Here is a 12,493-nt window from a genome sequence, read left to right on the forward strand (position 1 = left end):
AGAGAAACAAAAGATTGTGAGAATTTGTACCCTCACCCCCTAACATTTCCTCATACTGTAAGTAAGAACTTATTCTCTCCAATCAGGTCTGAAAGCCCAATTATGGTCCGGTCTCACTTCAAATATACCTTGCTATATGCCAAGGAGCTATAACACAAGAAGTTAGGGACACATGTATTTGGTTAATTATATTCTAAATGCAGTAGGACCATGTGCTAATTTGAAAGATCCATTACACAAACATTTTCATTGATTTTTTTTGTAAATAGTGATTTTGTGATGCAAATAAATGAGATCAACTCTCTACATTTAGAAATGTGTATCAGGCTTTCTTAAAATGAGGGCTCATCTGTACTAAAAAAAAAAGGAATAAGAGGAGTTTCAGAAATCCTGCTGTGTGAGGGCCTGAAATAGCCTCACTTGTCATTGTTGAAGGATCATTACTTTTGCTGTAACATTGATATTGATTTATTGATATATATATATTATATTATCTTTTCATATGTTTTCTAAGAAACATTTATATTGAGAAGATCCTTTATTTTACCAAGGGCATAAATTATTATTTTTTTCCTTTTTTAAAAAATAAATTTTACTAAGTACACTCTCCTATGATGTGGTTTTTTTTCCCCTTGTGTGGAATTTCTATCCCTAGGTGGTGCTCCTTGCTCAGTCTGGTTGATGCATTATCTTTTATTTCTTTGTAGATGGAATGGCTTTTGGAGTTATTTAAGAAACACTATTCCTAAAAATATTTTGTTTGGGAGCACAACCTCTGGCTTCTCACTTACAAACAAGGCAAAGTCAGAAGCAGTATTATAATCATCTGACCTTTGACTTTACACTTTCAACAATTAGGATTCCCAACCTCTGTTCCCAAATTTCTACACTTGTCTAGATCTACTAACCACTCACCAGGGCCTCTACGTTGAACCAGTTCAGTTAACCCAGGAATGAGAGGTACTGGATATGTTCTTTAAATGTGAGCATTTCGTCTGCAAATGCTCTTAGGCGGTTTTAGGCCTAAATTCCCCCTCACCACTTCCCTCAGAGGAGGGAGACTTAAGTTATCTTGCAAGGTTGGGGGCGAGAATATACCATAATTAGGGCCTCCCTGGTGGCACAAGGGGTTAAGTCTTAGCACTATAAAGATATAGCAAACCACAAGAGCACGAGTTCCATCCCTGGCCAGGAAGCTAACCCACATGGCGCAGCAGACCTCTCCTGTCTGGCCCCCTGCTCCCCTCAGCAGTGTATTTCAATCAGTTTGCCTGTTCTGTTTCCCACTCTGTCTCTGGTGAATCCTCTTAGCCACCTTCCCCCCACCCCCAGGCCTGTATCTTAGTTCTTGTATGCATAAATAAATAAATCTTAAAAAAAAGAATATACCATAATTAGTCTGGAGATTCCTCACTAACTGAAGCTTTCCTTACCTGGAAGAGGACTTTCAGGTCTCAACCTGGCCTGACACACCCAATTAATTTCTGTTGCAAAGATAAACATCAATGTCCTCTTCCAATCAACCTTTGACTTATGTGAGCTCCCATTGAAAACTGCCTTTTAATTTGTTTCAGCAAATTCATGAGGTTAAGATGGCAATGATTAGTTTCCTGTATGCCACCACTGCTGAGAATTTTCCGAAAATTGCCTGGCTCCTCTTTTCCTGTACCCCTTTGCTCCAACTCCGGAAGATCTCTGTCCAGAAATAAACAGGAAGACTAGGTGGTTTACACAAGACATTTTTGTCTTCACATGTACATATTATTCTATCTAGCATTACTGAATTCTCTTAAATTCCTGAATTTCTTTGGTATCAAATGTTTGAATGGAAATTCAAACATTTGAAAAATTTGAACGAAACAATACTCCTCGTGCTCATTTTTCAGCCACCCAGTTTCTTCTCCCCAGAAGTAATAGTGACCAGTTGCTGGTATATACTATAAGTTTATTCTGTGTATATGTGAACGTGTGTGCATGTGTATGAATTTTTCCTTTCTTTCTTCAAATTAACCATTACTCATCTTTATAATAGGCTTTCTATAGCAATCAAAGGAGGGATGACCTTTCTGAAGTACCCATCACATCCTGGGGATCTCTAGATTAAAAAAAAGAGTCCAGGGGTAGGGCTGCTTTCAAGTAAGTTTGAAATTCCTGAAAGAAAATTTCAAGAATGGTATGAGTTACTTTCTAATATTATAACTCTTAAAATATAAAATGAGAAATAGAGAGCATAAGTAATTTGCTTACAGTCACAGAGTCAATGATCTTACAGAAACAGAGGCTGTCTAGCCTGTAAAAAAATAGTGAAAAAAAGTTTACTGAAAAGAGGGAACCCAACAGAGCCTGGTTAATTTATGGTATTTACTATATCATTGTAGTAAATGTGGAAATTAATGTGTGTTCACTTAGTTTCTTGCCCTACTTTAGAAAATAAATGGCACAGGAGTAGCCTCAGTATCAGCCCTGCTGCTCACTGCCCATCTCATGTATCAAGCAAATGATTGACACCTTAAAAGTGGGCCCTCGCCCACTTTTTTATCTGTTAAATGAGTTGTTAAATGAGTGAAGAAATCAACCTATGTTGATCAAAGAAGGAAAACAAAAAAAAGAAAAAGAAAATTTCAGCTGTTTGGTGGACCGCTGCAGCTAAGCGTCCCAGGAAAACACAAAGACAGCGTACAAAGGTCAGAGACAAGGGATCTCCCCTGTGATCTCACCTTTCTTTCTAGGCATGAGCACCGCCTACCGAGTAACAGGCAGGTGGGGCCACACATCGCCCCTTTCAGGTCCCCACCTGCCGTCAACTTCGCCTAAGCCCGGCCACCCGTGATTGCGCATGCGCCGCCGCTAGGCCACGCGGCGCGGCTCAGTGCGCAGGCGTCGAACCCAGACGCACGCCGGGGCTTCGACTCTGGGGGAGGCGACGCCTTTTGGCCCTTCAGGGCTTCCGTTACCTGTCGGCCTCCGCTTCCTCTCCGCGGCCGGTGAGCTGTGGCGGGATTATCTTCCTCCTTGGCCCTTTATCAGGGCCGGCTCCGAAGGGGAGTGTCCAGGAAGTCGACGTACCGTCCCTAGGTATTGTAAACACCTACTAACCTCTCCCGGCGTCGCGCCCTCCCCCTTCACACTTCGTGAAACACAAACGCAAACTCCTTTTACCTGGTGTCAGCTCGCGCGCTCGTTCCTGGAACTTTTCCTCAAAGAATCGTGTCCTTCATGTCCCGAGTGCCTGGCATGTGTGTTCGTATCTCTGCTCAGAGAGAAATTTGAGCCCACCCGCATGCTCCACACACTGTGCACATTAGTGTGGGGGGCTGTGTTTTAAGTACCCTAAAGGTTGAAAGAATTAGTTGGAGGTCTGGATTCCCGGGACATCTTATTCATAGTCTACTTGAAGCAATTTAAGTTTACAAACAAGTTTCATATGATGCCAGGGTGGTACAGGGCAGGGAGAGGGGCAGCACCTCCCCCTTTCCTGGGGACCACCCTGTTACAATGGGACCCCCTAATCTGAGTACTTCTGTCTAGGTTGTCATATTGCTCTGGAAATTCTCATACTTTTATTTATTTATTTTTAAAGATTTATTTATTTATGCACTCAAGAGCTGGGGGACAGGCCAGGGGGGGTGGGTGAGAGGACTCACCAGAGACAGAGTGGGGAACAGAACAGGCAGACTGACTGAAACACACTGCTGAGGGGAGCAGCAGGCAGACAGGAGAGGTCTGACTTGCCACATGGGTGGACCCCTGGCCCCTGGGGATGGAACTCGTGCTACAGAGGCTGCGATTGCTTTATAGTGCTGAGGCTTACCCCTTGCGCCACCAGGGAGACCCAAATTCTCATACTTTTAGCCTCCTCCAACCTGACGCTTTCTCCTTCCAGAGCTCCCGTCCTCGCCCCCCCCATCCTTGTTCCACAGCATGTGGAATTCTCTGCCTTTTCCAACTCTTTAGATTAGTTCCTTCACCTTTTTGCCTTAACTGTAAATCCCCCCAAAGACATTGCCGCCTTGACAACCAGTTTGAAATTGCTTTTATTCAATATAGAGTCTAACTTAGTGTCTTTACAGGATATCTCCTTTCTGAGTCATGCGATAACTATCCTGGTTTAAAATGCAGACTGCATTAATGCTCTTCCTGTGAACTCTCATTTACAAGGGTGGTGACATGGTAAATTCCATTTCTGTGAATGACCCCACCAACACCCTAATCTTAAGACCTCTTATCCACCTGGAACCCTAGGAGCTATAAATCCTACCCCTATTCCAGTAATTGCACCTTTGTTCTTTATCTTCACCCTCAACTAATTTCTTAGGAATCTTGAACTGCAGCACACGCACATTCTTGCCTGCCATCTCAACTTCTTAGCTTCCTTATTCTACAGCATCTCTGTAGAGTCTCTACTTGGGATTAATCTAACTTGAACCATCTTCGTTTCTGTGCTTAAAAATAAGTATCGAGGGCCTCTCTGATGGCGCAAAGGGTTAAGTCTGAGCACTATGAAGCTATCAGCGACCACTGCAGCACCAGTTGGATCCCCGGCCAGGGAGTTGACCCACATGGCGCAGCAGACCTCTCCTCTCTCGCCTGCTGCTCCCCTCAGCAGTGTATATCAGTCAAACCACCTGTGCTGCTCCCCACTCAGTCTGGTGAATCCTCTTACACCACCCCATGCACCTCTGGCCAACATGCCAGCTCTTGTATGCATAAATAAATAAAAATAAATCTTTAAAAAATAAAAAGAAATGAACAGCACTCAGGTCTTCAGCACCCACCCCGCTATTAGTCACTTTACCCTTTTTATTTTATTTTTTTTTAAAGATTCATTTATTTATGCATACAAGAGCTGAGGTACAGGCCAGAGATGTGGCGGGGGCAGGTGAGAGGACTCACCAGAGACAGAGTGGGGAGCAGAATAGGAGACGACTGAAATACACTGCTGAGGGGAGCAGTGAGCGAGACAGGAGAGGTCTGCTGTGCCATGTGGGTTTCTCCCTGACCGGCTGGGGATCAAACTTGTGCTGCAGAGGCTTACGGATTGCTTCATAGTATGGTGCTTAACCCCTTGCGCCACCAGGGAGGCCCACTTTACCCTTTTTAATAGCGACTAGTCATCAAGACTAGCCAGCTGCTTGGGAAGTCATATATTTTGAACTTGAATCACCTGTATCTGGAAAACACCACATTCTTTGGCCTTGCTCACTAGATGACATATGCATGTCATCTGAAAGATAACTTCTCTCTGCTGATAAACTTGTTAGAAGGAAGAGACCATGAAGCTGTAAGAATGTGAAATCTGGCAAAGAAAATGAGTTCTCAAGAGACCTGGAAACTCTCAAGTTAGTTTCTCATTTTGATTTTTATCTTATTTTTGTGTCAGTGGCATGATGGCTTCATATCTATTTTTCCTCTAGTTATCTCAAATTCATCTTTCTATTAAAGTGAATCTTCTGATTTAAAAAAATGATGCCATTGGTGCATAATGTATTTTCACTGGACTCTCTTGTAAATACTGGGGCAGCGCCTCCTTAGAAGCCTGGAGGTAAAGATGCCAGAGCCACATAATGGAAGAAACCTAAGTGTATGTATTACTGCTTGTAGGAAGAGCCATTTATCAAATACAATGGACCTTGGGCAAGAAAGAAACTTCAGCTGCGTTCTGGTAATTAAACATTTGGGAATGTGTTATAGTAACTACCATTATCTTAACTAATAAAATGAGATCCTACTTGGAAGTTTTAGTTTTCATCAATAATAAGAGAAAATTCTCAGAAATCATAATATAAACTATACCATTGTTTTAAAAAGTACATCACCAGTGATATAATTAAAAGTAGCACATGCTTGAACAGACATTTAAAAAAAATTGCTGTGGCCAACAAGTTCATGAAAACACACCTGACATCATTGATTATTAAAGAAACGCAATTCAAAACCACAATGATGTATCCGTCCACTAAGATGGCTATAATAAAAACAGACAAAAAACAATAAAATAACAAGATTGACAAAAATGGGGAGAAACAGGAACTCATATCTTGCTGATGGGAATATAAAATGGTCCACCTGCTATGGAAAACAACTTGTTGATTCCTCAAAAAGATAAACTTTAGGGGGCCTCCCTGGTGGCACAGCAGTTGAGTGCTGGGTTGCAAAGCTGCCTGCAGCCTCTGCAGCGTCGGTTTGATCCCCGGCCACCGGACGAGGGTCCAACATGGCGCGCAGACCTCTCCTGCTTCCCGCTGCTCCCCTCAGCAGTGTACTTCGTCAGTCTGCCTGCTCTGCTCTCCCCTCTGGCTCTGGTGAATTCTCTCACCCTCCCGCATTTCTGACTATCCCCAGTGCTTGTATAAATAAAATAAATAAATCTTTTTAAAAAATGATAAACTTTAGCATTACAAGCAATTCTACTTCTAGGTTTATATCCAAAAGAATCAAAAACAGTAATCTAAACAAAAACTTGCACATGAATATTCTTGGCAGTGCTATTTACAATAGCCAGAAGATGAAGACAACCCAGAAGTCCATCAATGGATGACTAAACAAATGGTGATATATATTTATAATGGAATATTACTTGGCCATAAAAAGGAACAAGATGTTGACACATGCTACAACTTGGATGAATCTTAAAAAATAAGCTAATTAGGGGCCTCCCTGGTGGTGCAAGGGGTTAAGACGCAACCTATGAAGCTATCCACAGCCACTGCAGCATGAGTTCAATCCCCGGCCAGGGAGAAACCCACATGGCACAGAAGACCTCTCCTGACTCTCCTGCTGCTCCCCTCAGCACTGTATTTCAGTCAGTCTGCCTGTTCTGTTCCCCACTCTGTCTCTGGTGAATCCTCTTACCCCCGACTCTTCTGGCCTGTACCCCAGTTCTTGTAAAAAGTCTATATATTAAAAGTATGGAAGGGCCTCCCTGGTGGTGCAAGGGGTTAAGGCACAACCTATGAAGCTATCTGCAGCCACTGCAGCACAAGTACTGCAGCACAAGTATCACACTAGGCAAAATCAGCGTCATTTAAAAATGTAAAGTATGTAACTCAGGAAACATTGGAAAACAGTTTTCTCAGATTAAAAACAATTGAAGGTAACAATTTCCATAAGTTTCAAAAAATATTAAGTATAAAAAGTCACATAGTAAATGGATAAAATTGGATAGCCAAAAGTCCCCCTTTCATCCTTATTCATCTCCCCAACTCAATCTGCCTTGTTTCCTATGGGTACTGTTTTTAGTGTTTCCTGTACCCTTTTTGTTTCTTCTTCTACACAATAAATTTGAATACGGAGGCATAACACCCCCCCCAACACACATACACACACACACACACACACACATACACACACACAGAGTAATACAACGGCAGCATGAAATCTCAGTTTTGCACTTGCTTTTTAACAATATAGATCTTGGGGATTTGGGAGGACTTCCCATATTTGCACATAGAAAAATTTCTCTCATGCGCTCCTCCCTCGCTTTACATCATTAACTTCTGTTCATCCTTCCGAGCACAAATCCCTGAAGTCTTCACACCCTCCACTTTGGTCAGTTTCCTTTACTGTGCTTCCAACCTGTCTTTGTATCATTAGATTAGCATCTTTCTCCTTCACTAGGCTGTAAGCAACCTAAATTCCCCAAACTGCCTGCTCTTGCTTATCATTGCCACCCAGCAATTAATTGTGAACAAATGAATGACTACTGGTGCATGACAACAGAGTTCGCCTTTTCACCATGGTTAGCCTCTGCCCTTTCCTTGGAGTTCTGTAGCCCATAGTCCTACCTCTTGCTTCCGGGGGATGCTGTGGAGGAACAAGCATCTGCCAGCCCAGAGATCACGCAGGGCGCTCTGCATCCATTTTGCCTTTGCCATTTACCAGCTGTGGATTCTTGGGCAAGTCCCTTTTTGCCTCTGAAGCTTAGTTTGCCAGTCTTTAAAACAGGCCTCCCACTTACCTCTTTACAATTGGTTTTATTTTTTTTTATAGAGCCATGTTTTTTTATTTATTTATTATTTGTTTGTTTGTTTGTTTTGTTTGTTTTTTGTTTATACATGCACTGGGTACAGTCAGAAGCACGGGAGGGTGAGAGAATTCACCAGAGCCAGAGCGGGGAGCAGAGCAGGCAGAAGGACCGAAGTACACTGCTGAGGGGAGCAGCGGGCGGCAGGAGAGGTCTGTGCGCCATGTGGGACCCTCCTCCGGTGGCCGGGGAGCAGCCGAGGATCGAACCGGCGCCGCAGAGGCCGCGGGCAGCTTCGCAACCCAGTGCTCAACCGCTGCGCCACCGGGGAGGCCCTTTACAATTGGTTTTAATATTGAACATTTTTTTCAAAAAATAGCTCCTATTACACTGTTCATTTTCAGGGTTTCTAATTATCTTCACAATGTCTTTGTCAGGACTTTGTTTTTTCAATCTAGGATCCAGAGTTCACCCATTGCCTTTAGATGTCTTATCTCTTTAGTTTTCTTTCATTTAAAGAAGTAAACCTGAATTTTTAATTTCTTTTGTCATCCGTTCATGATATTACAATGTTGAAGAGTCCCAGCCTGATGTCTGGTAGAATGCCCCACAGCAGGTGTAAACTCCAAGGTTAGATGTTTTTGGTGAAGGACATCTGATCACATGTACTTCCCCACTCCCTCCACCAGGGGGGGTGCTGTACCGGGGTTTCCCTTTTGATGATGTTAATTGCAATCCTAGGTTAAAGTGACTAATATAGAGTTGTGGATGAGGGGAGGATTAAATGAAGCTATATATATATATATATATATATATATATATATATATAGTTTCTCGGCCTTTTGGCTAAGATCAACTGTAGTATCTGTTCTTAACAGTTTAATATCTGATACGTCCTCTATCCGAGGACAATATATTAAATGGATTTTTGGAACAGGGAGATGGAACAGGAGCTTGCTCTGTCCATTCCGGGCATCGACCTGATATTGCAGTACCTCCAGGAACGGTGCACCAAAGAAGAAATGAAAAAAATTAAAATAAAAATATAAATGAAGCAATATATCCAGGGCTCTAGTCCATAAGCCTTAGTTCTTACTCATTACCCTTCAGCCTTCACTTTGGGCAAACATACAACAGTCATGATTATTCTTCCCTTCCACAAGTGCTTCTTGGTGGGACGGGGAGGTCTTACTAATTTAAGACTACTTAAAAATTTTGTTGTGAAATTTTCAGACAGACACAAAGTATAGAGATCAGTGTAATGAATTTCAGTATATTCACCTAGTTTGGAAAATTATCACCATTTTGCCAGTTGGGTTTTTTTCCCAATCCTTTTCTTTTGGTGCATTTTAAAGTGAATCAAAAAATATATAAATTCATTCTTAAGTACTTTGTTTATTACAGTACATCATTAACCAATAGGGACTTTGGTTTGTTTATTACAACTTAACCATAGCACCATTGTAACACCTAGCAAGATTTAAAATATCTTAGTGTCATATAAAACCTTTGGAGTTTTATCCTTTGAGAACCTCTTCTTTTTCCTAACACACAGGTGCCTGAATTCTACAAAGGTCATCTGGGAAAACATTACACTTCTGAATTCTTGTTCCATTGGTCCACTTACCTTGGCAGGTAAGTGCTAGTGGCAAATGGCATGTTGTTGAAGCGTTGGCCGCCCTGCTTGGAAGAGGACTTCCATCACCCCGAGCTGAGGGAATGGGGTTCATCACAAACGCTTAACTGTTCTTATCAAGATTTAACAAATTTTCTTAGTAAATGTTTCCCCTTAGAACAATGTCCAGAAACTTGGGATGGTTGTTTTTCCTACTTTTCACTAGTTAAATGTCTGTTTCAGTGGGGCGAGCATCAGAGCTCCTCACTGCCATTCCAGAAGTTGTGGCTCCCCCCAGAAGTTTTGATTATTCTCATTATTTTCGTATGAGAAACTTTAAATAGCAAAGTTGAAAGATCGTCACAGTGAATACCTTTATTTTTGCCAAGATTCTACCATTAACATTTCGTTATAGTTGTCCCATAAGGGAACTCCATAGGTCTGTTCTCTTGGTGGGTATCTGGGCCGAATTAAAGACACAGCCAAAAGGGGGTGCAGAAAGGACAAGGATTTATTTCCCTGTGACAACAAAAGGAGACAATGAAACTGGTGTTTCTAAAGACACTGTCTCTCTCTCCAGGGGACAGCAAGGTAAATTGTTTAGCTTAGGAGGAGGGGCTCTGCAGGAATGTCTTTGTTCCTGGTGCTGGTCTCCACTGGAGGGAGGAGGGATTTATCTGTGCAAAACATACCTTCAGGGAAGCTTGAAAGTGTGTCATATACAAGATTCTTATCTAGGTTGAGGTTATGAGCAAGGGCAGAAGGTGACTAATGTGTGGTGATCCTGGACAACAGGGAACATTCCTTAACTCTTGCTAATCTTGCCCTCAGTTTGTCATTTATCTGTCCACCTGTCTGCTTTACATTTGAACACATTGCTAAGTAACTTTTAGATATCAGTAATTTTTAAATTCTCCTGCTTGTGTATCATTAACCAGAATTCAATATTTGTTTGTAATTTTTTTCCTTTTGAGATAAAATTTACATGCAGTGAAGCCCCTAAACCCTAAGTGTACAGTCATTCATTAAATTTTGACAAATTCATGCACCCATGTAATCTTGTCCCCTATGAAGATCTGAACATTCCTGTCACCCCACAAGTATAATCAAATCTCTTCCCAGCCAATCACCACCACTCCCTACCCCCCCAAAGAAACCTCTGTTAGGATTTTTCCTTACCATATTTTAGTTTTTCCTACTCTAAAACTGTATATAAAAGAATCTCACCATATTAACTCTTTCATATAAACTTCTTTAACTTAATGTTTTTGCAAAGCCTCATATTACAGGTATCCTTAGTTTCTTCCTTTTAATGGCATGATATAAATATCTAAATCCATTCTCCAATTTACCTGGGCTTTTTATTGGAGGACTTTAGGCAGAGAGTTGACACCTAATTTATTTTCAGATAGGTCATTCTGGCTAGTAGGGGTAAGATGGACTATGAGGTCAGGGCAAGGAGACAAGAGACCAGTTAGGAGGCTCTAGTAGCACTTCAGGGGAGATTTCAGTTTGGCTTGGATGAACACAGTAGCAGTGGAGATGGTGAGAGGTGGTGTGAGTCAAGGTTTATTTTGGAAGTTGAGTTGGTAGGATTTGCTGATAGATAGACATGGAAGATGACAGAAAAAAAAAAAGATTCAAAGATGACTCTATTTCCTCAAGCCATTCCTTTAGCTATAGTTTGCCACTGCAAGGGTGGAAAGGCAATAAAAATAAACCAGAAAATTTCTGCTTGAAGATTTGGCTAAACACTAAATGTGTAACTATCAATGAACAAGAATTTGCCAATTACTTCTGGGTGGCAATTGATTATTAGTTCATGTGCCACACCCAGCTCTTCAGAAAGCCAGCATAATTTGTAGCATCTCTTGCTATAGTAGTATCACTATTAGAAATACAGGTCAACTGAATTTTTGAATCTCTGCTTTATCATACCCCACCACCTGCCACCCCACTTGACCCAACACTTCTCAGCTGTTGGGGTTTTAAGATTCAATTTCCCTTATTTCTCTCAAACAGGAAACTTTAAAATGTTGGTTTGTTCTTATCTAAATCTGTAAACATGTTACCATTTCTCTGAACAGAAGGTCTGTGATTAACCTTTTTTCTAAGTATGACATAAAGCATGAGCCTTTTACCTGTTATGTAGATGCGTCTAGGATTCATGCACTAAAATATTGATTGCCTACTCTGTGCCAGAACTGTGCTGGGCATTGGTTGTACCACATTGGATAAGAGAATCTCTGCCTTCAAAGAATTCCAGGAGCACATAAATTGGATGGATTTACATAGTGGGATAAATACTGTGATGAAGGAAGCCTGAACAAGTGGAACTCAACAGAAGCTTCATGGTCATGGTCAAGCCAAGAAAAACTCCTAGAGGAGCTTTTCTACTAGGACCGAAAGATGAGCCAGAGAAGTTGGGAACTGGACAGAGTAAGGTTTTCTGGGTGGGGGAAATGGCATTATCTGCCCTCCGGAAGTACATGTGGTGCACTGGTAGAACTTAACATGGGGGAAAGTAGAGGCTAGATCAGAGAGGGATTCAAGGGCCAGATCGTGAAAGACTTTATAAAGTATAATAAGAAATTTAGGCTTTCTGGATGTTCAATAGAATGTAGATACTGGGTTGAAGTGGGCAGTTTGGAGATAGGAAGACTAGTCAGTGGTTCGGTATGGAGATGGTCATGGCATGAACAAAGACAGGAGGGACCAGAGGGGAAAGAGGAGAAGCCCAGGAACTTAAGAACTGTGGGTGAGGTCGGATCAGCTTTGGTTGGCGACTGATTTGTGGAAGAAGTCAAGGGCGAAGTCCAGGTTTTTGATTTGGTCACAGGTTGAAAAGGTGAGAAAGAGACCAAGGAGGGATGAAGATGGTTGGAGATCATGAATGCAGTGTTTGGACATGTTGG

The 12,493-nt window shown here is 41.8% G+C and overlaps 1 protein-coding gene, 1 long non-coding RNA gene and 1 other non-coding gene across 6 annotated transcripts in view; 2 read left to right on the plus strand and 1 right to left on the minus strand.

Moving 5' to 3' along the window:
* Window positions 1–1,908: 1,908 nt before the first annotated feature.
* On the minus strand, window positions 1,909–2,829 carry LOC119250360 (uncharacterized). Its single transcript, XR_005126270.2, has 3 exons — window positions 2,718–2,829; window positions 2,248–2,290; window positions 1,909–2,151 (listed from the first exon to the last, which is right to left on the minus strand). It is a non-coding gene; the product is annotated as an uncharacterized LOC119250360 (long non-coding RNA).
* Window positions 2,830–2,912: 83 nt separating this feature from the next.
* The window catches only part of ZNF23 (zinc finger protein 23), a 71,813-nt gene continuing 62,232 nt past the window's right edge, over window positions 2,913–12,493 (plus strand). For all 4 annotated transcript variants that reach the window (XM_037516079.2, XM_037516080.2, XM_054696986.1 and 1 more), the window contains exons 1-2: window positions 2,913–3,075; window positions 9,519–9,598. The gene's annotated coding sequence lies outside the window, so the exon portion shown is untranslated. The remainder of the gene's footprint in view (window positions 3,076–9,518; window positions 9,599–12,493) is intronic.
* Window positions 8,790–8,980, plus strand: LOC119250558 (U2 spliceosomal RNA). Its single transcript, XR_005126306.1, has one exon. It is a non-coding gene; the product is annotated as a U2 spliceosomal RNA (small nuclear RNA).

The sequence above is a fragment of the Talpa occidentalis genome, unplaced genomic scaffold, assembly GCF_014898055.3.
Source record: "Talpa occidentalis isolate TD23 unplaced genomic scaffold, MPIMG_talOcc4v2.1 talOcc4.17, whole genome shotgun sequence".
Taxonomy (NCBI): Eukaryota; Metazoa; Chordata; class Mammalia; order Eulipotyphla; family Talpidae; genus Talpa; species Talpa occidentalis.